The sequence below is a fragment of the Haliotis rubra genome, unplaced genomic scaffold (genome assembly GCF_003918875.1).
Source record: "Haliotis rubra isolate DU_JTF1 unplaced genomic scaffold, ASM391887v1 Scf122, whole genome shotgun sequence".
In the NCBI taxonomy this organism is placed as follows: domain Eukaryota; kingdom Metazoa; phylum Mollusca; class Gastropoda; order Lepetellida; family Haliotidae; genus Haliotis; species Haliotis rubra.
This window is the reverse complement of record NW_025765137.1, coordinates 707,279-721,091: the sequence shown is the minus strand read 5'-3', so window position 1 is coordinate 721,091 and position 13,813 is coordinate 707,279. Positions and strand designations below refer to the sequence as shown.

Here is a 13,813-nt window from a genome sequence, read left to right as displayed (position 1 = left end):
ATTTTGGGGGAAAGAACTTTGGTTACTGGAAATTGAACTTGATGCATGTCTGCAAGAAATGATATTCAGTGTTGAAAAATGGTCATATGTGATGTAAAGCATGGCAATGACACAAGTCTGTCAGTTACATTACGTCTACCGGTATTTGTTTTAACCATGTTTATGTTTATTCTGTTGCAAATGTACCTCAATCCTCATGAAGTGTTTCCAAGTGAGCAGAATGGTTAAAACTGAAACAAAGTATTTTCATTTTGACATCTGTCTCTGTTAATGTGTATGAAAGGGAGGTAACTAGCGTTGCATACTTACATACTTACATCAGCAAGGTATACTGGACTCAACTATAGCATCACATACGTGTCCAAATTGATTAAAATTACTTTTGAATCATGAATGAAATTCAACTTAAGTTTACACTGTAAATTTGATTGAGATTATTCTTCTGGTGAAAAACACACAGTTCAGACTGTCGACAGGTCCATATTAAATTTCTTCCTCCAGAGTTTCATTTCAAATGAGGACAGCTTCATCTCAGATAATGGTTAGGAATCCATGACTTCTGGATGTGCACCAAGCTTCAGTTACTGAAGTCAAATCTGTGACATTCTGATCCCCTTTCTCCCTTTCCCCTCCAAATATTACTGAAAGTTCACTGTAAAACAAGTTATATGACTACAATTTATATGTCAGGGCACCTTTAATATGAAGAATTGGGTGGTCCTTAACATCCTGTGAGTAGTGTATCTCACCTCCAGAAGTGATAACCGGGGTATATACCCCGTATACCATGCTTGTGTACATTTCATAGCCAAATGCAATGGACGTGATATTAACGTGTACTTCACATGATGTCTGAACGTTTACTTCACGTGATGTCCCTAAATACTTGGCATGATATATGTCATATTTCTTATGCACAAATCACACATGTTTGCAATGAGAATGATATATATACAAGTATGTGGTTTAAAGATTATTAATCATGTTTGCAATCAGTATGATATATGCTACACATATATCTGTATTGATACATGTAACATGTCATGTGTTGTTACATGCCTCATATGTACATTTCATATTTCATCTGAAATGGACATGCTTCAATTTCTATGACATTGTGAATATTTTAGGGATAATAGTTTTTAGAGAAGACTGAGCACACAAATTGACAAATATATCCCAAAATATTCATGATCCTTACGTCTTTGTCCAGTATATGTCTGTGCATTAATGTTAAGGTTTGTTCCATATTTTCACCTCATCATGTTAACCATATTTAAAATATACATGGGTTATATGTATATGTATTACATGTATATGCCATCACTACCTGTTATGTATGTTCATATACACATCAATCCACAGGATCATATGTATTGCAATGTTGCAATGTACATCATACTTGTTACGTATATTTCATATCACACAGTGACTTCATCCCATTCTGTGATCTATTTCCTCATGTTCTTATCACTCATTATCATATACACTTGCTTGGATGTTGTGGCCCTGTTGATGCAAACAGTCGTTACATTTAGTGTGTAATGTATCAAAGTAGTACCTTTCCTCATACTCATCTTAAGGTTACACATATCAGTGTTATCATGTTTTGGTGAAAGATGGAGTCTGTGTGATATATTACGTCTTATTCTTTTCTCTTTGTATGATTTATAGAAGTTAAATGTTAAAATATTTTGGATATGGTAAATAATTTTTATTATTTTTATCAATAAGACCATAATGAGTATTTAAACTAAACAGGTATTTATCAGTCAATACAGCTTCCTTGTATTTGCTTTTCATTTATAATGTTTATTAATATTGCTCATCTAAAAAGTCAATTTTATGTGTGTAACAAAGCTAATGGATCAAGATCATCACAACCAGCTTGTATACCAACTGATGTTTAGATATTTTATATAGTTTTGTTGTTGATTGATTTCACAACAAAATAAACAGTATCACTGAGGCAAACTTTAATCTTATTAAAGATAGATCTTTTACTCTGATACAATACAAGCTTCTGTAAATAATTCTGCTTCATTTCTTGTGCACCTTGATTTTAACCAAAAAAAGCAGACACCTGACGCAAAGTTTCCTTTGATGGAACTTCCAGAATTGAGATATGACAGGGTGAATAAAATAATCTCAACGATATAATGGCACAACCTTTGTTGTTTACATTTGGTACATGCTGATTAAGACAGAAATCTGATATGCAGGTCTAAATGCTTAGTTTTTTTCATACTTGTTCAAAATTGCCTCTGTTCACCCAGCAGAAAATGGGTACCCAGTGAGATAAGTCATATGACTATAACCTTCTAGCATCTAACAGACAGCTTGGGTTATCTGGGGTAATAATGTTGTGCTGTTTGTGCGCACTTTGAGCATGCCCCTTTGTGGTGTGGAGTATCGTGCGGTATAAGTACCCTCATTATTATTATTATTATTATTATTATACTGTGTATTCACAAGCCTCAACGACAATTTGCTGATTAGAAAGTTCACCATACGCATCCATCTATGGAAAAGTTTTCGCATCTGCAGGTACTGTATCAGAGAAAATAGTTGCTATCATGAGATTGTGTATACTGAGGTTTATGATAAAAGTAATTAACAAAACTTGTCCAGTGTGTGATTTGCACTACAATGTTTTCCTTGAAGTCTGTTAGACTTTGTCTCCATCACCTTGTAAATGCTTCTTATTTATTTGTGGTACATCCTTTGCTCATTCTTGTAGACTCTACAGTTTCTAGTATTCAGGTGAACTTACATCCCACAGGTCAATTGTTATTCCTCTCATATGTTTTGCAGTTTTTGCAGGCAGGGAGATTATCAGCTCTTAGTGCTTTGTACATTGGGTCGTGTGAACATACTGATGAATCTGCCAGTGTAGTTTGTTTGCTGGTAGATTAAAAGGAGGAGGAGTGTGTCAAGTAGAAGCTGCCATGTGTTTATATGGAGTAAACAATTTGGTTTGACCAGATATAGGACAAGTGGGTTGGGATGATCCAGACTGTCGAAGGCACAGTGCAGAGGTTAGGTTGTCAAAGGCACTGTATAAAGTTCCAGCTGCCAAAAGCACTGTCCAGAGATCAGGTTGTTGAAGGCACTGTGCAGAGGTCAGGTTGTCGAAAACACAATGTAGACATCCAGCCATCAAAAGCACTGTGCAGAGATCAAGTTGCCAAAGGCAATGTGTGACAGTCCAGCTGTCAAAAGCGCTGGTCAGAGGTCAGGTTGTCCAAGACATCCATCAAAAGCACTGTGCAGAGATCAAGTTGCCAAAGGCAATGTGTGACAGTCCAGCTGTCAAAAGCGCTGGTCAGAGGTCAGGTTGTCGAAGACACAATGTAGACATCCAGCCCTCAAAAGCACTGTGCAGAGATCAAGTTGCCAAAGGCAATGTGTGACGGTCCAGCTGTCAAAAGCGCTGTGCAGAGGTGAGGTTGTTGAAGGCACTGTTTTGTGGAAGGCACTGTTAGAGGTCAGGTTGTGGAAGGCACTGTGCAGAGGTCAGGTTGTGGAAGGCACTGCAGAGGTCAGGTTGTGGAAGGCACTGCAGAGGTCAGGTTGTGGGAGGCACTGTGCAGAGGTCAGGTTGTGGGAGGCACTGTGCAGAGGTCAGGGAAGGGCAGAGTTGTGGAAGGCACTGTGCAGAGGTCAGGTTGTCAAAGGCACTGTCAGAGGTCAGGTTGTCAAAGGCACTGTGCAGAGGTCAGGTTATTGAAGGCACTGTCAGAGGTCAAGCTGTCAAAGGCATTGTTAGTGTCAACTGGTTTTGGATTATTACTCTTCATCTACTGATGATCCTTGGTCTGTGGGCATATAAGTGGTAAAGAACTTGTCTTTGCCAATCCTGCAAATTGATCTGACACACTGTGGTACAAACACTGTTAGAACAGACATTAGAACTTCACTCACTATCAGGGCAGTTTGTGGATTGATATAGAAGGTAAGTCAACTTGTTCATCTTCATTGATCTTCAAATATATTAAGTCAGTCATTTGTCATAGCTATGCCTTTTATCATGTAGATACTAGAAAGCATCACTTGCCAAATGATATTATTTACACTTTTGTTGTGTTGAATTGGACACTATGCTTACATGTAGAGAGCAAAGTGCAGATGTAACGCTTCTGTCTGACCCAGGTATATATTGTGATATTTGATTGAAAGAATATGCTGTTTTGTTTGTGATTAAGACCATTAACTGTTACCTAACACTCATGCAAAACATGCATATGTTGATAAAATGCATGCCTATGTTGAAATAATGCATCCATATATTGCTATGACATTTTCTCCCTGTGCTGATTCATCTGGTGATTTGGGTTGGAATTGGCCTTAAGCAACCAAAGCTTGTCATAAGAGGCGACTTACGGGATTGGGTGGTCAGGCTTGTTGATACTTGTCATCGCATCCCAATTGTATAGATCGGTGCTCTAACCACTGACTTTCCCCCCTCTCCTGCAACCATGAAGATCTGGGTTAGAATTGATCTTCAGTAACCCATGCTTGTCATAAGAGGCGACTAACTGGATGGGGCGGTGAGACTCGCTGACTTGGTTGACACATGTCACCGCATCCCAATTGTGTAGATCGATGCTCATGATGTTGATCATTGGATTGTCTTGTCGAGATTTGATTATTTACCGACCGCAGCCATCTAGCATTAAACAACAAACAAAGACATGAGATGACTAAAGGTAATAAGGGGGATGGAGTATATTTGATGTAAAAGTGCAACCTCATCACACTGAGTGCGTCTGGCATATTCCTTATGGTGGCATAATTTGTAATGCCACTGTTTTGAGGTTTAAAGTCAAAATTATGGATGCAATGAAACTATGATGAGCCAGCATGTCTTCTTTCATAAGCCAAACAATTAGGCCTACATTGTTGTCAAACATGATGGATTTTTAACCAGGGGTGGGAATTGTGAGATTATGTTGTTGATATGTATATACTTACATAGGATGACTGTTTCTGTTAGATCAGGAGATTCCCAAGGATAAACTGAGCAAATTCAGTTCCTGTAAGTATTTTCTCAACGGATCCTGGACATATCAGCGTGATTAACGAACAAAGTATTTCAAGATATACTTACCCTATATTTTGTTATAAAATGTCTAATTGTATAATGTAGGCAAAGTATTCAGGTGACTGCCACATGGGAGTGGTCAGTACATACACTTCCATTAATTTTCAAATGAAGATATTAATATCAAGAATATATGAAATGTATATTCACTCAGATCTAATTAAAAGCAACAGAATAACTTAAACCTTCTGATTCTAACACAACAGACAATAAAACTACATGGAATTGTTAGTGGTATTTCTTATTAATATTTGACTGAAATTTGTATTGATGCAGTGTTTTTCTAAAAAACAAACCTTTCTTTCATCAGGAATTTGTAGCCTTTGAATTCAAGGGGGGAAAATCTAGTAAAAGTTTATTGTTTACTTTCATTTTGAGCTAATTTAGAGAAAGCCCTGAGGGACTGAAGCTCACCTTTTTTGAATTTGTAGCAAGAAAAAAAATCAGAAAAATAAAGAAAATGTTTCTAGATTCCTCTAATAGAGCATTTTCACATTTTATAAGCAGTCGAATTGAAAAACCAGATGCTGTGCATTTAATACAGTGCACAGGATGACCACCACAGTCACTGAAGTATTGTACATAGACTCAAGTCAGTCATTACAGGTAGGTGTAAACTAAACTTGTTTGTTCCCTGTCTACTGAACTTGGGAAGTGGGGTGGTCCTGTGGATGAGGTGTTTGCTTGTCAAACCAAAGGTTCGGGTTTGTTCCCATAACAGATACAACATGTGAAGCACATTTCTGGTGTCCACTTTGGTGTGAAATATTGCTAAAAGTAAGTAAATAATGTTTTACACCACCATAAGCAATACTTTAGCAATATCACACAGGGACACCAGAAATTGGCTTCTCACTTTGTACCCATGTGGGAAATCGAACTTGTCTTGGCAAGCAAATGCTTTAACCACGTGACTACCCAATCACCCATATTGCCTAAGGAAACCATACTCAAACTGAGTGTATTTAATTGTGTCCATCTGTTGATCAGCTGTACTTGCTTGTTGATATACATATTCTGATATTCCTAGTTATCATCCATTTGATATATTTTGTTGTTATTATGTTTGGTGCTGATTGTTTCCTGATCAGGGACGGATATATCTGTTGGTTTTTCTATGTGTTATTGCGCTTGTATCATACAGTCACTTATACCACATGCTAGTTATTACAGTAGAACTGCTCTGATGTCTACGCTTATGTTTTGTGTAAGTTCCCCGTTGCTAAGGTAAATAATGTACAAAAAGAAACTTAAATTCAGGTAGGATGATGAATATTGAACAAAATATTTCTCTACGTTTTTCATCCCAAAGTTTTTAAAGTAGAATTGTGTTTATACTTAGAATGTGCTTAAATTGTGAGATTAATTCTTATGTGTAAAAAACATGCATTCCTCATTCATGTTGATAGAATATGTGATAAGAACGTCAACTGAAGTTTGGTTAAACATGTAAAGCCTCTGAGACTCTTTTCTGGTATACTATTAAACATTGTTTATCAAAAGGCCACACCTGTTATGAAAGATGAGTATTTCGGTCTTTACCAAATGGTCAGTAATTTTGCTGTGTGCTGGTTTTCTGAGATAATGTTTCAGAATGTATGACTGGAGGCCCCATGTCGAAACAATGTCAATCAATTATTTGCATAGAAACTTGAAGTGTATTTTTATTTGTGACATGAAGCTGTACATGTTGATGGTGTTATATTCTGTACAGGTACTGTATCGCTCAGTCGTATGAATATATGTAATGTACAAGAACTACATGGTGTTTGTTATTCTTTGTGGGCAAGTGAAGCTCAGTATTATAAGATATAGTTTACTAATATAAATTGTTCGCATGTATGCAAGACATTATTTAAGTTAATGAACATTTGCAGACATACCTTTCTGTAATCATAGTATTAATGTTTACCCACTGACACCCCATATCTTACTAATTACTACATGTCTTCATCAAAACAGGTGTGTGATGTGATCTAGACCCGTCACACCACAAAATCTAAATGTTCCTGTGCATCAACCAAGAACCCTATTCCTGAGGTGGTTTGACTCGGCTGAGTTTGATGTTGTAATTGGCAAACACTTAGGACATGAGAAATGATTCATGAAAACATTCATAAAATACAGGTCTGTCCAGAAACCCTTAAAATCAGGGATCTAAACTGACGATCAAAAGAAAGTTGTCACATACTTTGGTGGACTCTAAAATATAAACGAACACTCAAGTAATGTTGATATAAACCAATATTTATATTTCATTAATATGTTGTCAATCTTGCACAATATGGAGGTGATGGACTTATAAGATCATCATCAACAGTTACTGTAAAACACAGGGGGTACAAAATGTCTTTTTTTTTACACAACCTGTAAAAGCAAGTGTGGCCAATAATTGGTGAACTCTGTGACTGGGGACTTGAGAGACGACATCAGTACCTGGTGTCTCCTCTGGCAAGATTTCATGCTTCACGGATGACGTCAACCGTCTGATGACGTAAGCCGGTATGCGTTGCCACATATCGTTTAAGGCATTCTCCAGGGTCCTGAAGATAAGTTGGCTGGTTGGGACGTCTCCTCGGCTCTACCAAGATCATCCCATAAGGTGATCTATGGGAGATGGATTGTCTTGTTGCAGAAGGATCCCCCTTGGTTGTTGCTGCAAAAATGGCACCGCTACCCGTCTCAGGACTTCGTCAATATACCGTTGTGCATTCAGATTGCCAAGGGTAGCAACCAGTTGCGTTTTCTGGTCATCACAAATCCCTCCCCACACCTTGAGACCACCGCCTCCTTGAGGGATGGACGTCTTGGGCAAAATTTGGAGCCAATCTTTCGTTTGTACGGCGGTACACCCGGACTCACCCGTCTGCATGGAAATATGAAATCGACTCTCATCAGTGAACAGCCATTCTCGCCGCTGCCAACGTCGTACACCTCGGGTCTGACCTTAATCCAATAGAGCACGTTTGGGATGCACTTGGGAGAAGTCTTCGTGGTCTTAGGAACCAACCTCAGAATTTGCAGGAACTTGGCGCTGCCTTGCAAGAGCAATGGCGCAGAATCCCCAACCTCGTGTTCACAAGCATCAGGCAGTCGATGAGGAGACGGTGTTTGGCAGTGGTGAATGCGCGGGGCGGCCATACACGATATTGAACTGAGAAATTTCGCATTTTTATTCTTGTGACTTGACATTCTGTATACCCATGTTTTGGAACGGCGGTGTAGCCTAATGGAACTGATTATGTCACTGTCAGTGTACCGAGTACATCACACAGATCTCAGCAATGAAATAATAACAATTTAACCATCTTACCATCTCTTGTTCGTTTATAGTGCCCTGAAGAAAGAATGTGAAGTTTCTTTTTTGACTCAGTATATTTGGGCGGTTAGCGCCATCCGCGGAAGGGTCAGTAAGCCCTGCTACCGACATGACGCAGTCGTCTCCTCACTGTGTGTCGGCGTGGTCAGTCACAGGTTCTGCCAGTACCGCTGGAACAACTTAGTGATGGTCTGACGTCAGCCTCTAAAGGTTCTTGCAATACGTGTCTTTGGCGTCCCTATTGTGGTCATGCAAATGACTCTCTTCCTCTCTTCTGCACATAAACGTGGCATCGCTCTGATTTTGTAAAAAAAAATGGGGGGTGGGGGGGGTGGTTATGTGACAGTGTATGACCATTTGGATTGAGATATATAGTGGTATTGGCATGGAGATTCAATGGAAAACCGAAAAACGTATTTTTGGTTTTAGGGTCGCAGAAAGTCTATTGACGGGTGCATGAGCTGGGGTCTTTGCAAATGGGTGGATTGTGCATGCAGTGTTTCCATAAGTCACTAACATGTGTTCTGATCCGTTTGGGGATTATTCACAATTTTAAGGTGTAACATATGTTATATTTGGGATTACACTTTCTTAGTAAAGTACAGATTCTAGTACTTTTGGGGTTGAGTCCGATCCGGGATTCGAACCCACACCCTTAGAGTCAGGCACCTTATCGCCAGCACACAAAGTCAGACGCCGAGACCGCTCAATTTTAAGGTGACAACTTCCTTTTGATCGTCAGTTTATCTTACTTCATCACAACCAGCTCTGTTTTATCACACCCTGAAAACTGACAAAGTATATGTGTGTGCGTGTGTAACGTTTTCATTCATATATTTAAGTCAATTGACAAACTTTATCTGACTAACTCATTTGGTAATCTCCACGTCAGCTTCATGCACATACACCTTCAGTTGAAAATACTGCCCCCAGTCATTTCGTTTCAGAAGCACAAGTCAAACTCGGCAGATACAGTTATTTCACTCAGATCCTGAGGTGATGTCTTTTGCTATTTGCATTTTGTTTCCTGTTTCCATGGAAACAAGTTAGACGTAGTTGGAGGTAAGTGTCATGTTTTGTTTTATTCGAATTTTGGGCATGTGTTGATCAACTTATGAAGCAGTGCTATTTAGAAATGTACCGAAAGGCATTTTATAACCTATTTAACAAAGCAACAAATTGGAGTGTTGATAGTGATGAAAAAGTGCACACACAAACACCAAGTTGTCAACTGGTTCCTTTTGCTATTAAGAATTTATATTTTTTTCCATCTCCATGGCAACACGTTGGTATGTACCTGACATGGCATTGTTTTGACAGCTCAATAACTACTCTTGCATTCGGACAGAAAGATAGAATGAGTGAGTGAGTTTGGTTTTACGCCGCGTTTAGCAATATTCCAGCAATATCACGGCGGGGGACACCAGAAATGAGCTTCACACATTGTACCCATGTGGGGAATCGAACCCGGGTCTTCGGTGTGACGAGCGAACGCTTTAACCATCAAGCTACCCCACCGCCCCAGAAAGATAGAAACTCCCATGAAGTTCCAATTTGATATGTCATCTTCTGATGATGGTAATTTAACTTGGGATGATGAACGAATTAGTTATTCCAGAGACCATTTAATAGATAATCTGTAATATGGTCTCTGGTTATTATTATTATTATTGTAGGCACCCTGCTTGTTGTTGAAAGCGATACTGGGCAATGTTGCAGCTATATGACGGCGTGATCACCTTGCAACACAAAGATTATCTTTTCACGTAAAGGTCGCTTATTCTGTACACAAATAGCGGTATAAAGAGATTTTAATGTTCACTATCGCACCATTGCACGTAGATTTTTTCGAAATGGAAGATACGGAAACCACGAGTATGAATGAAAAGTTGTACGCCATTTTAAAACGTCCAGGCAGTTCTCCAGCAGAGATTAAACGACCAGTTGATAATCGTTTTGACATTTGTTTGACTGACATTAGAATTATTTTCGAAGAATATCAAAGTGTTGCAGAAACTGAATCAGAGAAAGACAATTCCTGATCGACGGAAGGTAACAAGTAATACTTTTATGATGGCGGTTGATTCCGATGACGACAGACATACAGTACAACCAGAAATTATTGAGGATTTAAAGACTGTAAATTGTTTTATTTTTCTCTCTCATTACTCACGTATTAAATGTGAATATTAGCAGAACATAACTCCAGATTCAAAGACAGGTGAACAGTTAGTATTTTGTCAATAGTTTCTGGTCATACTAAAGCAAACCAAGTACAAATCAAGGCCACGAATGTGCGTTCTTCCCGTGACTCTCTTAGCACGGGGTTTTCATGTCACACGGTCCGTGCAGTCCAGTGGGGTGAGAATCATGCCTTTTCAAAGTCTTTGGGGCCTCTGCTTGTTCGTGCATGGGGAGGTCAAAGGTCCGGGGTGTGTTTCCACTGCGGAGACTTTCCACACTGGCGAAGGAATTGCCCGCTCTACCTCAACGCTCAACAGGTCAAGCAAGACGCAACAAGGATCAGGATTGAATTTCCGACTCGAAAGTTAAGTATTCTAAAGTTTGTGACTCTGATTGTGCCTTGAAATGAGCTGAATCTGACAACAGATTATTTTCATTTCTCCAAGTGTCATTTAGAGGCGAACATGTTTTTAATGGATAGACAACAATAGAGAAGTTCAGTAGGAGCAAGGACAAGCAGAAATGTACTCTTTAAAAAACTTTTAAATTTGGGTGGGAAGTATAAGCGTTAACACACTTTTCTTTGAACGCATCGCTAATTCTCTCTATCGGGGCTGTGGGGTAGCCTAGTGGTTAAAGCGTTCGCTCGTCACGCCGAAGGTGAGGTGAGGTGAAGTTGGGTTTAACGTCGTGCTTGAGAATATTTCGCTCATATGACGACGTGCATGCGTGTGTATGTGTATGTGCGGCTGCTTGTACTAGCCCAGATTTAAGCTGGTTTTATAGTGCTAGCCCACTGAGATACCATGCCGCAGTGAAGCATGAATACCCCACTCAGACACAGTATACTGACTCCGAGCCGACCAGTCCTTGTTGTACCCAATAATGCCGAGCGCCAGGCAGGGACCAACAAGGACCATATTTTAACGTCTTTTGGTATGACGTGGTCGGGGATCGAACCCGCGACCTTCCGCTCTCCGGGCGGACGCTCTAACCACTACACCACGGAGGCGGTCCGTCACGCCGAAGGCCCGGGTACGATTCCCCGAGTACGATTCCCCACATGAGTACGATTCCCCACATGGGTACAACTTGTGAAGCCCATTTCTGGTGTCCCCCGCCGTGATATTGCTGGAATATTGCTAAAAACGGCGCAAAACATACTCAGTCATATCTCTCTATCAGGACCCCTATACACAACGCATGGGATGCACGTGCACAACGCAGTAGCCCCATGCACGTGCATGGGGCGTCATTCTTGATTTTGACGGTTTTCAAGAAGGTCGATAAATCACTGTAGACCATTAGGAAAGAGTTCTTTCCGTTTCCCCATAATTTTTTTGTAACATCATCGTGCCTGGGGCCCTTATCATACAACATGGTTAGACCCTATATATTGTAATTAATTTTGGGGCTTTTAGGTATTTTTGTGAGTTCCCCGTGTTAAATTTTGTTAATAATTTTAGGATATATTAACTTGTACATATTATGTGGGATGGGAGAACAGGAGGAACTCTTACCGACCAGTAATTTTGACAATCATCTTGCATCACACTGTTAGTGTTTGTATATCGCCGTGTTTCTTTGTTTGAAAATGAAATTCGTACACGGAACGATTTTCGCCCGTAACCCCCGTATTTATTTAATCATTATATGCCTAAGAATATACGCCTATACCTAACCCCAAACCCTCGAAATAATCCTAAGAAATAGAATACATTTCAATTGGGGATTGCAGGCGGAACTCTTACCTCGTACACATGCAAGTTTCACGTCATACACCAATAACCTGTCAAGAGTGATTACTATCATAAGAAAGTGCAAGTGGTGATGCTCTCTTAAAACATTCACATCAACTTCGAGTGATTCCTATATGTGTCCCAATCTTTTTCAATCGTAAATTAAAAATGAAGTTCCCCTACTTTTTTAAAGAGTATAATTGTGAAAGACAGATTGAGGCAAAATACCTTTTTTAAAGTTAATCCATGCCAGTAGATACAAAACTCCTATGTGCGCTACTGCACAGATTGTGGAGAAAAGAAGTAAACTGTCCGTATTTAAAGTGATTTTGTCCAAGCTGCGATTTGGTTTTAGTTTGTGGCATTAATCTTTTGGTTGGCTTCTGTAAGAAAAGGGCACAAATTCTTCACCACTGGATAATATGGTAACCCCTCTTTAGGCACCATAACCATAAAAATCATGGCACCGATTAACCCGTATTGGTTCCACAAGATGAAAGGACATACTGGGTCCTAGGGTCCATGTACAATAAGCTTAGATATTTAAACCATATTAGACCCGGCGGAAAGAGTCATGTGGTGAGCTCTCTAGTAATTGTTATTTGGGATGGGGAGGAACTCTCACCGACCCGACAGTTTTCTGTTGATCATTAACAAAGGGTGAATACATTTGTGGCTATGCCTTTGACAAGCATCTTCGTGTGTCCAATAACCCAAATGTATAAATAATAATAATGTATATATACTAATATCATAGCGGAAGTCTCGAATGCAAGTGGTTTGGGGGGCATTTCCAGCTGTAGAGAACCGTGAAGGTTTTAATGTTCACTCAAGCTTGTTTTATCAGTTTCAGTTCGACCTGTCGCTGCTCATGCTGTCCACATTGGCTTGTCAGACCACTCACGAATACTTTTACTGTAATGTGTTAGGAAATAAACAGTGGTTCACAAATGATCCAATTTGTTGATTCGATGACTGACAAATCCAGTGGCGCAAGAACAAATAAAGCACAATACTGTAATAGTTTATTAACTGGTGACGCAACAACAACAAAGGAGGGGTCACTTGCAGTCAATATCGTGTGTCCAGTCTCCGGGGCATTGAAAGACACACATTTCTCAGGAACAGCTGATCATGGTCCATCTGCAAAGGATAAGTTAAACCTGGATTCATCTGACAATGTGTTTACGAGGAATGCTCCCTGGGACTTCAGTAAGTTTCAGGACAACAAATACCAATTGCTCTGTTTTCAATGGCTTACAGTATATATATACCTGATTCATGAAACATTATTCATTGAAACATTAACCTGCGTTGATTTTGCTAAAACAGTTGATGGCGCATTATATTCATGGTTGTTTTAAGGCCGCACTCAGCAATATTCCAGCTATAAGGCGGCGGTCTGTAATAATTGTCTGCACCCGACAATCCAGTGATCAACAGTATGAGCATCAATCTACGATGTAT

At 39.6% G+C, this 13,813-nt stretch overlaps 1 long non-coding RNA gene across 2 annotated transcripts; it reads left to right on the top strand.

Moving 5' to 3' along the window:
• Positions 1–2,345: 2,345 nt before the first annotated feature.
• LOC124265871 lies at positions 2,346–6,862 on the top strand. 2 transcript variants are annotated; one of them, XR_006895567.1, is made up of 3 exons: positions 2,346–3,122; positions 3,332–3,541; positions 3,690–6,862. It is a non-coding gene; the product is annotated as an uncharacterized LOC124265871 (long non-coding RNA). The 2 variants fall into 2 exon arrangements; XR_006895566.1 differs by having other exon boundaries at positions 3,332–3,623; positions 3,745–6,862.
• The last annotated feature ends 6,951 nt before the right edge of the window (positions 6,863–13,813 follow it).